Source organism: Arachis ipaensis, chromosome B10 (assembly GCF_059453495.1).
Source record: "Arachis ipaensis isolate K30076 ecotype BB chromosome B10, ASM5945349v1, whole genome shotgun sequence".
NCBI lineage: Eukaryota > Viridiplantae > Streptophyta > Magnoliopsida > Fabales > Fabaceae > Arachis > Arachis ipaensis.
This window is the reverse complement of record NC_142435.1, coordinates 33,814,680-33,832,154: the sequence shown is the minus strand read 5'-3', so window position 1 is coordinate 33,832,154 and position 17,475 is coordinate 33,814,680. Positions and strand designations below refer to the sequence as shown.

The following is a 17,475-nucleotide window of genomic DNA, read 5'->3' as shown; positions in this document are numbered from 1 at the left end:
ATGAGTCTTGGCCGTGGCCCTAAGCACTTTGTTTTCCAGTATTACCACCGGATACATAAATGCCACAGACACATAATTGGGTGAACCTTTTCAGATTGTGACTCAGCTTTGCTAAAGTCCCCAATTAGAGGTGTCCAGGGTTCTTAAGCACACTCTTTTTTTGCTTTGGACCTTGACTTTAACCGCTCAGTCTCAAGTTTTCACTTGACACCTACACGCCACAAGCACATGGTTAGGGACAGCTTGGTTTAGCCGCTTAGACCAGGATTTTATTCCTTTAGGTCCTCCTATCCACTAATGCTCAAAGCCTTGGGATCCTTTTTATTTGCCCTTGCCTTTTGGTTTTAAGGGTTATTGGCTTTTTGCTCTTGCCTCTTGGTTTTAAGAGCTTTTGGCTTTTTCTGCTTGCTTTTTCTTTTTCTTTCTATTTTTTTTTTCGCCTAATTTTTTTTCTTCTTTTTTTTTTCTGCAAGCTTTGTTTTTTTTGCTGCTTTTTCTTGCTTCAAGAATCATTTTTATGATTTTTCAGATTATCAAATAACATGTCTCCTAGTCATCATTCTTTCAAGAGCCAACATATTTAACATTCTTAAACAACAACTTCAAAAGACATATGCACTGTTCAAGCATACATTCAGAAAACAAGAAGCATTGTCACCACATCAATATAATTAAGCTAAGTTCAAGGATAAATTCGAAACTCATGTACTTCTTGTTCTTTTGAATTAAAACATTTTTCATTTAAGAGAGGTGATGGATTCATAGGACATTCATAGCTTTAAGACATAGTTATTACTACTAATGATCATGTAATGAAGACACAAACATAGATAAGCACATAACATAGAAAACGAAAAACAGAAGAAATAAGAACAAGGAATGAATCCACCTTAGTGATGTCCTTGAGCTCTTCTATGTCTCTTCCTTGCCTTTGTTGCTCCTCCTTCAGTGCTTTTAGATCTTCTCTGATTTCATGAAGGATGATGGAGTGCTCTTGATGTTCCACCCTTAGTTGCTTCCAATAATTGTGTGGAAGAAAATATATCCCTTGAGGTATCTCAGGGATCTCTTGATTTGCAGTCAAATGTTCTGCCACTGAGCTATAGACCCTTGATGGAAGCTTTTGTCTTCCCTTTCCACTTTCTAGAGGTTTCTCTGGCCTTAGGTGCCATCAATGGTTATGAAAAAAAACAAAAAAGCTATGCTTTTACCACACCAAACTTAGAATGTTGCTCGCCCTCGAGCAAAAGAAGAAAGAATAGAAGAATAAGAAGAAGATATGGAGGAGATGGATGGGAGTGTGTATTCGGCCATATGGGTGGGATTGGGTGGGAGAGAGATGTTGAATTTTTGAAGGTAGTGGGTGTATGGATGTGAGTGGTAAATGGAAAAAAAAAGGGATGATCATGAATGGAAAGAGAGATGATGAGGTAGGTGGGGATCCTGTGGGGTCCACAGATCCTGAGATGATCCTGTGGGGTCCACAGATCCTGAGGTGTCAAGGCATTTACATCCCTGCACCAATTTAGGCATGTAAAATGCCCTTGCACACAACTCTGGGCGTTCAGCGCCAGGTTGGTGCCCATTTTGGGCGTTCAACGCCCCTTTGCTGCCATTTCTGGCGTTGAACGCCAGAACCATGCTTGTTCTGGGCGTTCAGCGCCAGGATGCTCCCATTTTGGGCGTTCAGCGCCAGAACTATGCTCTGTTCTGGCGTTTGAACGCCAGACAGATGCTCCTCCAGGGTGTGATTTTTCTTCTGCTGTTTTTGATTCCGTTTTCAATTTTTATATTTATTTTGTGACTCCACATGATCATGAACCTAATAAAACATGAAAAACAATAAAAATAAGAATTAGATAAACATTGGGTTGCCTCCCAACAAGCGCTTCTTTAATGTCAATAGCTTGACAGTGGGCTCTCATGGAGCCTCACAGATGTGCAGAGCTTTGTTGAGACTCTCCAACACCAAACTTAGAGTTTGGATATGGGAGTTCAACACCAAACTTAGAGTTTGGTTGTGGCCTCCCAACACCAAACTTAGAGTTTGACTGTGGGGGCTCTGGTTGACTCTGCTTTGAGAGAAGCTTTTCAAGCTTCCTCTCCATGGTTGCAGAGGGAGATCCTTGAGTTTTGAATACAAGGGAGTTCTCATTCCATTGAAGGACTATTTCACCTCTGTCAACATCAATCACAGCTCTTACTGTGGCCAGGAAAGGTCTTCCTAGGATGATGGATTCATCCTCTTCCTTTCCAGTATCCAGGACTATGAAATCAGTAGGTATGTAAAGGCCCTCAACCTTTACTAATACATCTTCTACTTGTCCATAAGCCTGTCTTCTTGAGCTGTCTGCCATCTCTAGTGAGATTTTAGCAGCCTGCACCCCATAGATTCCCAGTTTCTCTATTACAGAGAGGGGCATGAGGTTTATTCCTGAACCAAGGTCACACAGAGCCTTAAAGATCATGGTGCCTATGGTACAGGGTATTATGAACTTTCCAGGATCCTGTCTCTTCTGAGGCAATGTCAGTTGATCCAGATCACTTAGTTCATTGATGAACAAGGGAGGTTCAACTTCCCAAGTATCAATGCCAAATAATTTGGCATTTAGCTTCATGATTGCACCAAGAAACTTGGCAGTTTGCTCTTCAGTAACATCCTCATTCTCTTCAGAAGAGGAATACTCATCAGAGCTCATGAAGGGCATAAGGAGGTTCAATGGGATCTCTATAGTCTCTAGATGAGCCTCAGAGTCCTTTGATTCCCCAGAGGAAAGCTCCTTATTGACCACTGGACGTCCCAGGAGGTCTTCCTCCTTGGGATTCACGTCCTCTCCTCTCCTCACAGGTTCGGCCATGGCGCTTATGTCAATGGCCTTGCACTCTCCTTTTGGGTTCTCTTCTGTATTGCTTGGGAGAGTACTAGGAGGGATTTCAGTGATCCTTTTACTCAGCTGGCCCACTTGTGCTTCCAAATTTCTAATGGAAGACCTTGTTTCATTCATGAAACTTACAGTGGCTTTAGATAGATCAGAGACTAGATTTGCTAAATTGGAAGCATTTTGGTCAGAGTTCTCTGTCTGTTGCTGAGTTGATGATGAAAAAGGCTTGCTATTGCTAAACCTGTTTCTTCCACCATTATTAAAGCCTTGTTGGGACTTTTGATCCTTCCATGAGAAATTTGGATAATTTCTCCATGTTGAGTTATAGGTGTTTCCATAAGGTTCACCTAAGTAATTTACCTCTGCTATTGCAGGGTTCTCAGGATCATAGGCTTCTTCTTCAGAAGATGCCTCTTGAGTACTGTTGGATGCAGCTTGCATTCCATGCAGACTCTGAGAAATCATATTGACTTGCTGAGTCAATATTTTGTTCTGAGCCAGTATGGCATTCAGAGTATCAACCTCAAGAACTCCCTTCTTCATAGGCGTCCCATTAGTCACAGGATTCCTTTCAGAAGTGTACATGAACTGGTTATTAGCAACCATGTCAATGAGTTCTTGAGCTTCTGCAGGCGTTTTCTTTAGGTGAATGGATCCACCTGCAGAAGTGTCCAGTGACATCTTTGATAGCTCAGATAAACCATCATAGAATATATCCAGGATGGTCCATTCTGAAAGCATGTCAGAAGGACACTTTTTGGTCAACTGTTTGTATCTTTCCCAAGCTTCATAGAGGGATTCACCTTCTTTCTGTCTGAAGGTTTGAACATCAGCTCTAAGCTTGCTCAGCTTTTGAGGAGGAAAGTACTTGGCTAAGAAAGTCGTGACCAGCTTATCCCAAGAGTTCAGGCTGTCTTTAGGTTGAGAATCCAACCATAATCTAGCTCTGTCTCTTACAGCAAAAGGGAAAAGCATGAGCCTGTAGACTTCAGGATCTACTCCATTAGTCTTAACAGTATCACATATCTGCAAGAATTCAGTTAAGAACTGAAAAGGATCTTCAGATGGAAGTCCATGAAACTTGCAGTTCTGCTGCATCAGAGAAACTAATTGAGGTTTCAGCTCAAAGTTGTTTGCTCCAATGGCAGGAATGGAGATGCTTCTTCCATGTAAATTGGAATTAGGTGCAGTAAAGTCACCAAGCATCTTCCTTACATTATTATTATTTTCGGCTGCCATCTCCTTTTCCTGTTCGAAAGTTTCTGAAAGGTTATCTCTGGATTGTTGTATTTTAGCTTCTCTTAATTTTCTCTTCAGAGTCCTTTCAGGTTCTGGATCTGCTTCCACAAGAATGTTCTTATCCTTGCTCCTGCTCATATGACAAAGAAGAAGGCACAGAAAAATAATAATAATAATAGAGATCCTTTATACCACAGTGTAGGGATCCCTTTCTGAGTGGAAGAAAAGAGGGGGAGACAAAGAATGTGATGTAAAGGAAGAAGCACAACTGTACTGATGGAAGAGATGTGAGATGAGATGTTAGGATATGAATGAATAAATAGAATAGGATGGGGGAGGTATAATTTTCGAAAATTATTTTGAAAAAGAGTTAGTGATTTTTGAAAATAGTTTTTGAAAAAGGTTAGTATTTTTTTCGAAAATTTTTTTTTTAAATAAAAAATAAAAATAATTAGTTAATAAAAAAGAAATTTTTGAAAAAGAGGGAAGATATTTTCGAAAATTAGAGAGAGAGAGTTAGTTAGGTAGTTTTGAAAAAGTTAAGAAACAAACAAAAAGTTAGTTAGTTAGTTGAAACAAATTTGAAAAGATACGAAGTTGGGAAGTTAGAGAAGATATTTTGAAATCAAATTTTGAAAAAGATAAGATAAGAAGATATTTTTTTGAAAAGATATGATAGAAATTAGTTTTTGAAAAAGATTTGATTTTTAAAATCACAATTAATGACTTGATTCATAAGAAATCACAAGATATGATTCTAGAACTTAAAGTTTGAATCTTTCTTAACAAGCAAGTAACAAACTTCAAATTTTTGAATCAAAACTTTAATTGATTATGTTATTTTCGAAAATTATGATATAAAATAAGAAAAAGGTTTTTGAAAATTATTTTTTTGGAATTTTCGAAAATAATCATGAATTTTGAAAAAGATTTTGAAAAAGATAAGATTTTCAAATTGAAAATTTAATTTGACTCATAAGAAACAACTTGATTTTAAAAATTTTTGAAAAAGTCAATCCAAATTTTCGAATTTGATGAGAGAAAAAAAGGAAAGATATTTTTTTATTTTAAAAATTTTTATGAAAAACATGAAAATTATGCAATGCATGAAATTTTTAGATCAAAACATGTGATGCATGCAAGAATGCTATGAATGTCAAGATGAACACCAAGAACACTTTGAATGTCAAGATGAACATCAAGAACATATTTTTGAAAAATTTTTAATGGAAAGAAAACATGCAAGACACCAAACTTAGAATTCTTTAATGCTTACGCACTAAGAATTCAAGAATGCATATGATAAACATGAAAAGACACAAAACAAAAAATCATCAAGATCAAACAAGAAGACTTACCAAGAACAACTTGAAGATCATGAAGAGCACTATGAATGCATGAAATTTTCGAAAAATGCAAGATGCATATGCAAGTGACACCAAACTTAAAACATGACTCAAGACTCAAACAGGAAACACAAAAATATTTTTGATTTTTATGATTTTCTAATTTTTTTTTGGATTTTTATTTTATATTTTCGAAAAACTATTTTGGAAAAGAAAAATAAGGATTCCAAAATTTTCAATATGAATTCCAGGAATCTTATGCTCTAAAGCTCCAATCAAAGGGTCAGGCATGGCTCAATAGCCAGTCAAGCTTTAGTATGTAACTCAGACATGACACGCCTGACATTCCTTACATTCAACAGCCAATTGGCTAAGAAAGATAAAGAAGCTCTTCTCTTGGGTATAAGGATTGAGACATGGCTTTACAGCCAGCCAGGCTTCAACATGCTTCATGAAACGCTAGAATTCATTCTTAAAAATTCTGAAACCATAGAATAATTTATTTTTGAAAACATATTTTTTTTTTGAAAATATTGTTATTAATTTTTTTCGAAAACAGATGAGAAAATTTTAGAAAGCTTTTTGAAAATTTTTTGAAAACAAAACAAAAAGAAAATTACCTAATCTGAGCAACAAGATGAACCGTCAGTTGTCCAAACTCAAACAATCCCCAGCAACGGCGCCAAAAACTTGGTGCACGAAATTGTGATCTCCAGGCTCGAACAAATCCTGGTAATGGCTCCAAAGCTTGGTGCTCTAATCTTAATTCATAATTGTCACAACTTCGATACAACTAACCAGCAAGTGCACTGGGTCGTCCAAGTAATACCTTACGTGAGTAAGGGTCGAATCCCACGGAGATTGTTGGTGTGAAGCAAGCTATGGTCACCTTGTAAATCTCAGTCAGGCGGATATAAAATAATTATGGAGTTTTCGAATAATAAATAATAGAATAGGGATAGAGATACTTATGTAAATCATTGGTAGGAATTTCAGATAAGCGAATGGAGATGCTTTTCGTTCCTCTGAACCTCTGCTTTCCTGCTATCTTCATCCAATCAGTCTTACTCCTTTCCATGGCTGGCTTTATGCAAGGGCATCACCGTTGTCAGTGGCTACATCCCCTCCTCTCAGTGAATAATTTGCTCACGCACCCTGTCACGGCACGGCTATTCATCTGTTGGTTCTCGATCATGCTGGAATAGGATTCACCCTCCTTTTGCGTCTGTCACTAACGCCCAACAATCGCGAGTTTGAAGCTCGTCACAGTCATTCAATCATTGAATCCTACTCAGAATACCACAGACAAGGTTTAGACCTTCCGGATTCTCTTGAATGCCGCCATCATTCTAGCTTACACCACGAAGATTCTGGTTAGGAGATCTAAGAGATATTCATTCTAGCTTAATTCATGTAGAACAGAAGTGTTTGTCAGGCACGCGTTCATAAGGGAGAAGGATGATGAGCGTCACACATAATCATCACCTTCATCACGTTCTTGGGTGCGAATGGATATCTTAGAAGTGAAATAAGAAGAATTGAATAGAAAACAGTAGTACTTTGCATTAATCTTTGAGGGACAGCAGAGCTCCACACCTTAATCTATGGAGTGTAGAAACTCTACCGTTAAAAATACATAAGTGAAGGTCCAGGCATGGCCGAGATGGCCAGCCCCCTAAAACGTGATCAAAGGATCATAAGGTAATCCAAAGATCCAAAGATGCCTAATACAATAGTAATAGGTCCTATTTATAATAAACTAGCTACTAGGGTTTACATGAGTAAGTAATTGATGCATAAATCCACTTCCGGGGCCCACTTGGTGTGTGTTTGGGCTGAGCTTAAGTGTAGCACGTGCAGAGGCCATTTGTGGAGTTGAACGCCAGTTTTTGTGCCAGTTTGGGCGTTCAACTCTGGTTTTGGATCCTTTTCTGGCGCTGGACGCCAGATTTGGGCAGAGAGCTGGCGTTGAACGCCAGTTTACGTCGTCTATTCTTGGCCAAAATATGGACTATTATATATTGCTGGAAAGCCCTGGATGTCTAATTTCCAACGCAATTAGAAGCGCGCCATTTCTAGTTCTGTAGCTCCAGAAAATCCACTTTGAGTGCAGGGAGGTCAGAATCCAACAGCATCAGCAGTCCTTCTTCAACCTCTGAATCTGATTTTTGCTCAAGTCCCTCAATTTCAGCCAGAAAATACCTGAAATCACAGAAAAACACACAAACTCATAGTAAAGTCCAGAAATGTGAATTTAACATAAAATCTATTAAAAACATCCCTAAAAGTAACTAGATTCTACTAAAAATAATGCCAAAAAGCGTATAAATTATCCGCTCATCAATGCCTCTCAAGATTTCTGATTGAAGCTTCTTGGTTTTTACTTGTTATGGCTTGATCTTTCCTTGCTACTTCCTGATCTTGTCTTGCCATCTCTTGATTTTTCATGAGTTTCTCCATCATTATGTCTTGGTGCTTCATCATCTTTTTCATCAATATCTCCAAAGTGGAGATTTTTTGAGTGTCTTGTGACGCTTGTGACTGGTTGTGAGATGTTGAAGGTTGATGGTAGGTGTTTTGGTTAGTGGTTTGGTTATTGGGTGGATAGTAGCTAGAATTTGGGTGGTTGTTTTGGGGTTTTCTATATGGATTGGGGTTAGTGTTTTGCTGGTTGTGGTTTTGGTTGTTTCTTGAGTTGTTTTGGTTTGAATTTCTTTGCCATGGTTGCTGGTTTTGAGTATGGTTATCTCCCCATCTTATGTTTGGATAGTTCTTCCAGGATGGATTGTAGGTGTCACCATAGACTTCATTTTGGCTGGAGCTTTGGTTGTGCACATATTGAGGTTGTTCCTGCTGCTGATCTTCTTAAGTTTCTTCATTTTGTCCCTATGTGGTTGATGGTTGACTTGTGTTGACTGCTGCAACTTGAAGATTATCAATCCTCTTGGCCATTTGCTCAAATTGTTGTTGAATTTGCTGCTGCATCTTTTTGTTTTGAGCTAGGATTGAGTCCACTCCTTCCAACTCCATCACTCCTTTCCTTTGTGATGGTTGGCGTTGCCTTTGGTGAGCAAAGAAATACTGGTTGTTGGCCACCATATCAATGAGATTTTGGGCTTCCTCTGCAGTTTTCATGAGTTGCAAAGAGCCTCCTGCTGAATAATCCAAAGCCTCTTGAGATTTCAATGTCAAGCCTTCATAGAAATTCTGCAATCTGTCCCACTCACTAAACATTCCAGGTGGGCACTTCCTGATTAGAGCTTTGTATCGTTCGCATGCCTCATACAAGGGTTCAGCATACATTTGTGTAAATATTTATACTTCAGTCTTCAATCTAATAACTCTTTGAGGTGGGTAAAACTTGGCAAGGAACTTGGTTACTAGATCATCCCAATTGTTGATGCTATTTCTTGGGAAAGATTCCAACCATTGAGTGGCTTTGTCTCTGAGAGAAAATAGAAACAGTAGTAGCTTGTAACTGTCAGGATGCACTCCATTAGTTTTGACAGTGTCACAAATCCTCAAGAAGGTGGATAGGTGCTGGTTTGGATCTTCCAAGGGGCCTCCTCCATAAGAACAGTTGTTCTGCACCAAGGTGATGAGTTGGGGCTTCAATTCAAAGTTATTTGCATCGACATTTGGGGTAAGGATGCTACTCCCACAATGCCTTGGATTAGCAAATGTATATGAAGCCAATACTCTCCTTTGGGGCTGACCATTGTCGTTGGCCACTTCCACTTGTAGATTTGTTGGATTTTCCTCCATTTCTTGGTTCTCTTCTCAACCTCCAAAGTGTTTCAGGATCAAAAGGTATGGATTCATCGCTTCTTTCTCCTGACATAAACACAGAACCAGGAACCAAAATTAAGCACTCTATTGCTAGAGTGAAGTTAGTGTTAACTTAAGCAAAAATTCAAACAGTTAGTATGCTTAGTAAAAAGAAAAAGAAAAAGTGCTTAATCTAGACCACCACCTCACTTAATCATTGTCAACCTAATCAATCCCCGGCAACGGCGCCAAAAACTTGATGTGTGGAAAACGATCTAACACAAAACTCACCAGCAAGTGTACCGGGTCGCATCAAGTAATAATAACTCACATGACTGAGGTCGATCCCACAGGGATTGAAGGATTGAGCAATTTTAGTTTAGTGGTTGATTTAGTCAAGCGAATCAAGTATTGGTTGAGTGGTTTGTAATTTGCAGAAGCTAAATTGCTTGAAATGTAAAGGGAGAAGGGGAAATTACAGTAAATGAAAGAGCAGGAAAGTAAATGTGCTGAATCTTAAAGAACAAGTAAAGTAAATTGTAGAAACTTAGATTGCAAGAAATGTAAATGACTGAATCTTAAAGTGCAAGAAATGTAAATTGCTTGAATTATAAAAGGAGTTGGGAATTGGGATTGCAGAATTTAAACAAGACAGAAGTAAATTACAATTAAACAGAAGAGTAGAGAATTGATTGAATCAAATTAAATCTCAACAGAAAAGTAAAAATGTTTTGAGAATTTAAAAACAGAAAGTAAGCAATGCTTAATTTGCAGCAAATTAAAAGGGGTTGAAGATCTCAGGAGTGGAAGAGACTAGATAACAAGTCTAGATCTCAAATCCTTCCTTGATCTAACAAGAACAATTGTAAAGGAAATAAAGAAAAGTTGAATTGCAGAAAGTGTAGAAGAAGAATAAAAGAAGATGTAGTGAACAGAAATTGAAATTCAATTATGCAGAAGAGTAAACAAGATCTCAAGGTAAGATTGAAACAGAAGTTCTTCAATTCTTCACCCAAGATCCCAAACAAGAAATTAAAAGAGTGCTCAAGCAAGAATAGGGAAGAAGAGAGATCAATTCTCCTTCCAAATTCTCTAAGATCCAAATTCAAAAGTAAAAAGCTCAAAAAATGAAAATGACAATTAAAAGGAAAATTCAAAGTAAAGTCTAGAGGTGTCAAAAGGTCCTAATTACATCAAACTAACTCCTATTTATACACTTTCTATTCTTGGATTTTGGAATTTGGATGGGCTTTTGATTTGGTGAAGAAATGAATTAAGTTGGAGTTTTAATTCAATTTTTCAGCCCAATATTTCACCTCCCAAGGGTAAGCTCAGTTGGAAAATCAAACTGAGCCCCCAAGTGTTGCCATCCGTGTCAAATTTGGTGCGCCAAGCTCCTTGGTGCGTGTCATGGTGCGCATCAAAGCCCCCCTTGGTGTGCAAAATTGTGCTTGGTCGTGTCAAATTGTGGGGGAGAAGGGGATTGTAGTGCTCAGTTGGGAAAACCAACTGAGCTTTCCATGTGCAGTGCCTTGTTCTCGTCCTCAATGTCCCAGGTTCGAATCCTGGTGGAAGCAATTAGAGGCTAATTTCCTTTGGAAGAGTGGATGCTCCTCCCTTGTGTTTCCAAGAATTCCCAAGTTCGAATTCTAGAGGAAGTATTTTGGCTAATTCTTCATGATTTTCCTTTGTGAGGAACGTTCCTTGCCTCCCCTTGGTCCTTGGTTCGATCCTTGGGTGAAGCTTTTTGGCTATTTTCTTCTTATTTTTCTTCCTTGGGTCATCAGTTCGATACCTTGAGGCTTCACTCCTTGGAAGTTTGCTTTGAATTAATTTTGGAGAACCCCCGATAAAGCTCACTTAGTGAACTGAGCCTTATGTTGCTTCTTTGCTTTCTTTAGTGCTCAGTTCACTAAGTGAACTGAGCTTTGTACCCTGCCTTCTCTTTTTATTACTTGTGAAGCTCAGTTCACTTTTCCAACTTAGCCTTCCTTCTTCCTCAATGTTGGCACACTTTTGCTTCCCTTAGGCACGCTTTTTGCTTCTTTTGGAACGTCCCTTAGGCCACGCTTTTCTTCTTTTCTTCTTTCTTCACCTACAAGTAATCAAAACAACCAATCAAAGTATCACTAAATTCACAAGGCTTATAAATCATTAAAAATCAATTAAATTTAGCTTCAACCTCATGATTTAGCATCAAATAAATGGTGGTTGTTTGATTCAAAGAAGTCATGCATTTTTAATCCAAGTTACTTACTTAGAATGCAAGAAAGTGCATAAAACCTAATAAAAACAAAGAAAAAGGCTAGTGAAACTAGGCTACGATGACTTGTCATCAGTCGTGCCAATATTGGTTGTTTTGTCCGAGGTATCTCCGATTTGAATCTTCTCCATCTCGCCTTCTGGCTGCGGACGGAGTTCTTCTCGTTGCTGGACTCCGCCTAGTTCAATTGTATGAAACTCCTCTCCCCTTCCTCTAAGGTTTAGACTTTCGTTATAACAGTGGCGTGCCATCTTTTGATCTGCTTTTATCATGGCTATCCCTTCTGTGGTTGGGAATTTCATGCATAGATGTGGGGTTGAAACTATTGCACCGAGTTGATTGAGTGTTGTCCGACTTATTAGAGCATTGTAGGCTGAACTTACGTCGACCACAATGTAGTCTATTTTGAGGGTCCGAGATTGGTTCCCCTTTCCAAAGGTTGTGTGTAGCGATATGTATCCCAGTGGTTGTACTGGGGTATCTCCTAATCCGAACAGGCTGTTCGGGTATGCCCTAAGCTCCTTTTCGTCTAAGCCAAGTTTGTCGAAGGCTGTTTTGAATAAGATGTCGGCAGAACTCCCCTGGTCCACTAATGTGCGATGTAGATTGGCGTTTGCCAGTATGATAGTGATGACCATGGGATCATCGTGTCCCGAGATGATGCCTAATGCGTCCTCTTTAGTGAATGTTATCGCCGGGATGTCGAGTGTTTCCTCCTTTCCTTCGACATGATATACTTCTTTGAGATATCTTTTGTGAGATGATTTGGAGATCCCACCTCCTGCAAACCCACCGTGTATCATGTGGATGTGTCTTTCTGGTGTCCGAGGTGATCGTTCAGTTCGTCCGTCATCTTCGTCCCTTCGCCTCTTTCTTTGGTCATCATCTCGGGTGGCTAGAAATCGATCTAATTTTCCTTCTCTCACCAATTTTTCTATGATATTCTTTAAGTCGAAGCACTCGTTCGTGGAGTGCCCTCGGACTCGATGGTATTCACAATATTCCTTCCGGTTTCCCCCTCCCCTTTTGCCTTTAAGCGGTCGCGCTGGCGGGATTTTCTCTGTATGGCAGACTTCTTTGTACACGTCGACCAGGGATGCCCTGAGAGGAGTGTAATTATGGTATTTTTTTATTTTCTCCCCTTGTCGATCTTCTTTCTTTATGGATTCTTTGTCTTTATCCCGGTAGGAGGCTCCAGATTTTGAGGTTTCTCCCAATCGGGCGTTTTCTTCCATATTGATGTATTTTTCTGCTCGTTCCTGTACTTCATCCAAGGAGGTCGGGTACTTTTTTGATATAGATTGGCTGAAAGGTCCTTCTCGTAGGCCATTGATGAGTCCCATGATGGTGGCCTCTGTGGGTAAACTTTGTATGTCCATGCATGTTCTATTGAACCTTTCCATGTAGTTGCAGAGGCTCTCCCGATCTCCTTGCTTGATCCCCAGTAGACTGGGGGCGTGCTTGGCCTTATCTTTCTGGATGGAGAATTTGGCTAGGAACTTTTTGGCTAGATCGTCGAAGTTTGAGATGGACTTTGGAGGTAGGTTGTCGAACCATCTGATTGCCGTCTTCGTGAGGGTTGTTGGAAAAGCTTTACAGCAAACGACATCTGAGGCGTCGGTAAGGTACATTCTGCTTCTGAAATTGCTGAGATGATGGTTAGGATCTGTGGTGCCGTCATATAAAGTCATATCCGGTAGTTTGAAGTCCTTTGGGATCTTGGTTTTCATGATCTCCCTGGTGAATGGATCCTGTTCTTTGCGTGAGCTTTCCTCGGGACTGATTTGAGGAGTTTTCGATTTGAGATCGGCTTCTAATTGTAGTAATTTTTCTTCCAATTCTCGTCGTCACCGTACCTCTCTTTGAAGATCCTTTCTGATCTCTCGTTGTTGTTGGGTTTCTTTTTCAAGTTGCTTCAAGCGATCTTGAAGTGCTTCTATTGCTCCCGGATTTGCTGAATTTTTGTCTCCGTTGGATTCCGGGGTATCTTCTGGTGGGGTGTCCACATTTTTGTGCAGCGTTCTTTTTTCTAAATCCGAATCGTGGTTGTTGTCATGGTCGTCCGCCATGGTGATGGGATGACTTCCAAGTTCCCCGGCAACGGCGCTAATGTTCCGAGGGTTACCTGAAACTGTAGGTCGATCTCGGACGAGATCTTCTGTGCTGGTCGGAACCGATGTGTCTGGCTGGTAAATGGCGGTCGGAGCTAGTGCGTCCGACTTGTTTGGATTGAACGTACTGCTGATCCTCTATCACCGAAGGGTGGGGGGTACCTGCAAGAGACTCTGATGCTTAAGTTAGCACATGTATTAAACAGGTGTTATGTAGAATCAGAGTATGAGTTATACCTGGGTGCTTCAGTGTATTTATAAAGGTGAGGTGTGACCTTTTGGATAAGATAAGTTAGTTATCTTATCTTATCTTGATCTTTTGAGTTGAGGTCAGCGTATCTTCAATGGAACCGCCTTTATCTCTATAGGCTTGGGCTGCCTTAGGATTTGAGTCGTGTTCCTCTACCTGGGCCCTTTATTGGGCTCTCTTGTTGACTCGGCCGAGTTCTTTAAGAAGAAGTCGGTCTGCTTGACCCGAAGAGGTCGGTCGCTTTATCGTCGATCATCCTAGGTCGGATAGCTCGACCCAAGGTATGAACACCATTCAAGTGGATAAAATTCATATCCCTTAGCTTTCTTATTCCACTTGAATATAGTTTACTTGAAACAGATGGTCAACATAGGAATTTTTGTGGAATGAAAAGCAAGAAAGAGTTGGTTAGTGGTAGGCATCGCAATTCAAGGTTCACAATAGTTGAATCACCAAAATCTAAGTGCAAGGGATGGTGTAGTACTCGATTGAGAGGATCTAGGAGAGTGTGGTCCTTCAATGAGAATTCACAAGTCTTGTCACCCGAAATGAAGTATGGTAGTTGATGAGCGGATAATTTATACGCTTTTTCGCATTGTTTTTAGTATGTTTTAGTTAGTTTTTATTATATTTTTATTAATTTTTAAATAAAAATCACATTTCTGGACTTTACTATGAGTTTGTGTGTTTTTCTGTGATTTCAGGTATTTTCTGGATGAAATTGAGGGACCTGAGCAAAAATCTGATTCAGATGCTGAAAAAGGACTGCAGATGCTGTTAGATTCTGACCTCTCTGCACTCAAAGCGGATTTTATAGAGCTACAGAAGCCCAATTGGTGCGCTTTTAATTGCGTTGGAAAGTAGACATCCTGGGCTTTCCATCAATATATAATAGTCCATACTTTACTCGAAATTTGATGGCCCAAAGCGGCGTTCCAATTCAGCATAAAATTCCTGGCGTCAAAACGCCAGAACTGGCATAAAGGCTGGAGTTAAACGCCCAAACCGGCACAAAAGCTGGCGTTTAACTCCAAGAAAAGTCTCTACATGTGAAAGCTTCAATGCTCAGCCCAAGCACACACCAAGTGGGCCCGGAAGAAGATTTCTACATTAATTACTTATTTCTGTAACCTTAGGCTACTAGTTTTCTATAAATAGGACCTTTTGCTATTGTATTTTCATACTTTTACATCTTGGAATACTTTTCATCTTTGGAACTTATATGTTCACATTTGGGGGCTGGCCATTTGGCCATGCCTAAACCTTTTGTTCTTATGTATTTTCAACGGTGGAGTTTCTACACCCCATAGATTAAGGTGTGGAGCACTGCTGTTCTTCATGAATTAATGCAAAGTACTATTGTTTTTCTATTCAACTCAAGTCTATTTCTTCTCCAAGATATTCATTCACACTCAAGAACATGATGAATGTGATGATTATGTGACACTCATCACCATTCTCACCTATGAACGCGTGCCTGACAACCACTCTGTTCTACATGCAAACAAGCTTGAATGTGTATCTCTTGGGTTTCTAATCTAAGATTAAAACCTTCGTGGTATAGGCTAGAATTATTGGTGGCCATTCTTCAGATCCAGAAAGTCTAAACCTTGTCTGTGGTATTCCGAGTAGGATCTGGAAAGGGATGATTGTGACGAGCTTCAAACTCGCGAGTGTTGGGCGTAGTGACAGACGCAAAAGGATCAATGGATCCTATTCCAACATGATCGAGAACCGACAGATGATTAGCCGTGCGGTGACAGCGCATTTGGACCATTTTCACTGAGAGGACAGGAGGTAGCCATTGACAACGGTGATACCTAACCTACAGCTTGCCATGGAAAGGAGTATGAATGCTTGGATGAAGACAATAGGAAAGCAGAAGTTCAGGAGGAACAAAGCATCTTCATACACTTATCTGAAATTCTCACCAATGAATTACATAAGTATCTCTATCTTATTTTATATTTTATTCATATTTTAATTATCAATTCTCCATAACCATTTGAATCCGCCTGACTGAGATTTACAAGATGACCATAGCTTGCTTCAAGCCGACAATCTCCGTGGGATCGAACCTTACTCACGTCAGGTTTATTACTTGGACGACCCAGTACACTTGCTAGTTAGTTGTGCGGAGTTGTGACAAAGAGTTGAGATTACAATTGTGCGTACCAAGTTGTTGGCGCCATTGATGATCATAATTTCGTGCACCAAGTTTTTGGCACCGTTGCCGGGAATTGTTCGAGTTTGGACAACTGACGGTTCATCTTTTTGCTCAGATTAGGTAATTTTATTTTATTTTTAAGCTTTTAATTTTTGAAAAAAAAAATTTCTCTATTTTGTTCTTCAGAGTTTTTAAGAATGAATTCTAGAGTTTCATGATGATCTGTTGAAGTCTGGCTGGCTGTGAAGCCATGTCTAACCGTTTGGACCGAGGTTTCAACTTATCCTCACAAGAGCTTGTTGATTTCTATCAATTTTGCTGTTGAATGTAATGAACTGCTAAAGCTTGGCTGGCCATTGGGCGTGTCTAGTGTTTTGGACCGAAGCTTTCACTGAAAGCTTGGCTGGCTAGTAACCCATGTCTAATTCCTGGACCGGAGTTTTAGACTAATATTGCATGATTCCTAGAATTCTCATTAAGAATTTTGAATTCCTTATTTTCTCTTTCTCCAATTAATTTTCGAAAAATTACAAAAAATATTTATAAAATCATAAAACCAAAAATAATCTATGTTTCCTGTTTGAGTCCAGTATCAATTTTTAAGTTTGGTGTCCTGCATGTTTTATTTAATTCCCTGCATTTTTCGAATATATGCATTATGTTCTTCATTAATCTTCAAGTTATTCTTGATGATTTCCTTGCTCTGATCTTTAAATTCTCTTGTCTTGTGTGTTTTGTTATTTTTCATATGCATTCTCAAATTGTTAGTGTCTCTAATATAAAAATTTATAAGTTTGGAGTCTTGCATGCATTATTTGTTTTGATCTTGATTTTCCATGATTAGTTTCATTTTATTGTTTCTCATCATTAAAAATTCAATAAATTTTCAAAATTATGTCTTTTCAAGTCAATAATACATAGAATTGAAGATTCAGAACATGCAGCAGAGGAATTACACAGAAAAAGCGGGCGTTCAAAACGCCCAGTGAGGAAGGAAAAATGGCGTTTAAACGCCAGCCAGGGTACCTAGCTGGGCGTTAAACGCCCAAAAGGGTAGTATTTTGGGTGTTAAACGCCAGAATAGATACCATTCTGGGCGTTTAACGCCAGGATGGCACAAGAGGGAAGATTTTGTTTTCAATTCAAATCTTTTTCAAATTTTCATAATTTTGCAAAATCAAATCTTTTTCAGATCATATCTTTTCAATCATATCTTTTCAAAATCAATTCCTTTCAATTTTTTTTACTATTTTCGAAAATCCTTGCTATACAATTAGTGATTTGATTCAAAAATTTCTTCCTTGTTAAGAAAGGTTTAATAATTGAATTTTAGAATCATATCTTTTAAATTTCTTGTTAGCCAAGTCATTAATTTTAAAAAAAATTCTTTTAAATTGATTTTCAATCATATCTTCTCAATCATATCTTCTCAATCACATCTTTTTCAAA

At 39.0% G+C, this 17,475-nt stretch overlaps 1 non-coding gene across 1 annotated transcript; it reads left to right on the top strand.

Moving 5' to 3' along the window:
- The first annotated feature begins 3,617 nt into the window (after window positions 1-3,617).
- LOC148579643 (small nucleolar RNA R71) lies at window positions 3,618-3,725 on the top strand. The gene has a single exon (XR_015895779.1). It is a non-coding gene; the product is annotated as a small nucleolar RNA R71 (small nucleolar RNA).
- The last annotated feature ends 13,750 nt before the right edge of the window (window positions 3,726-17,475 follow it).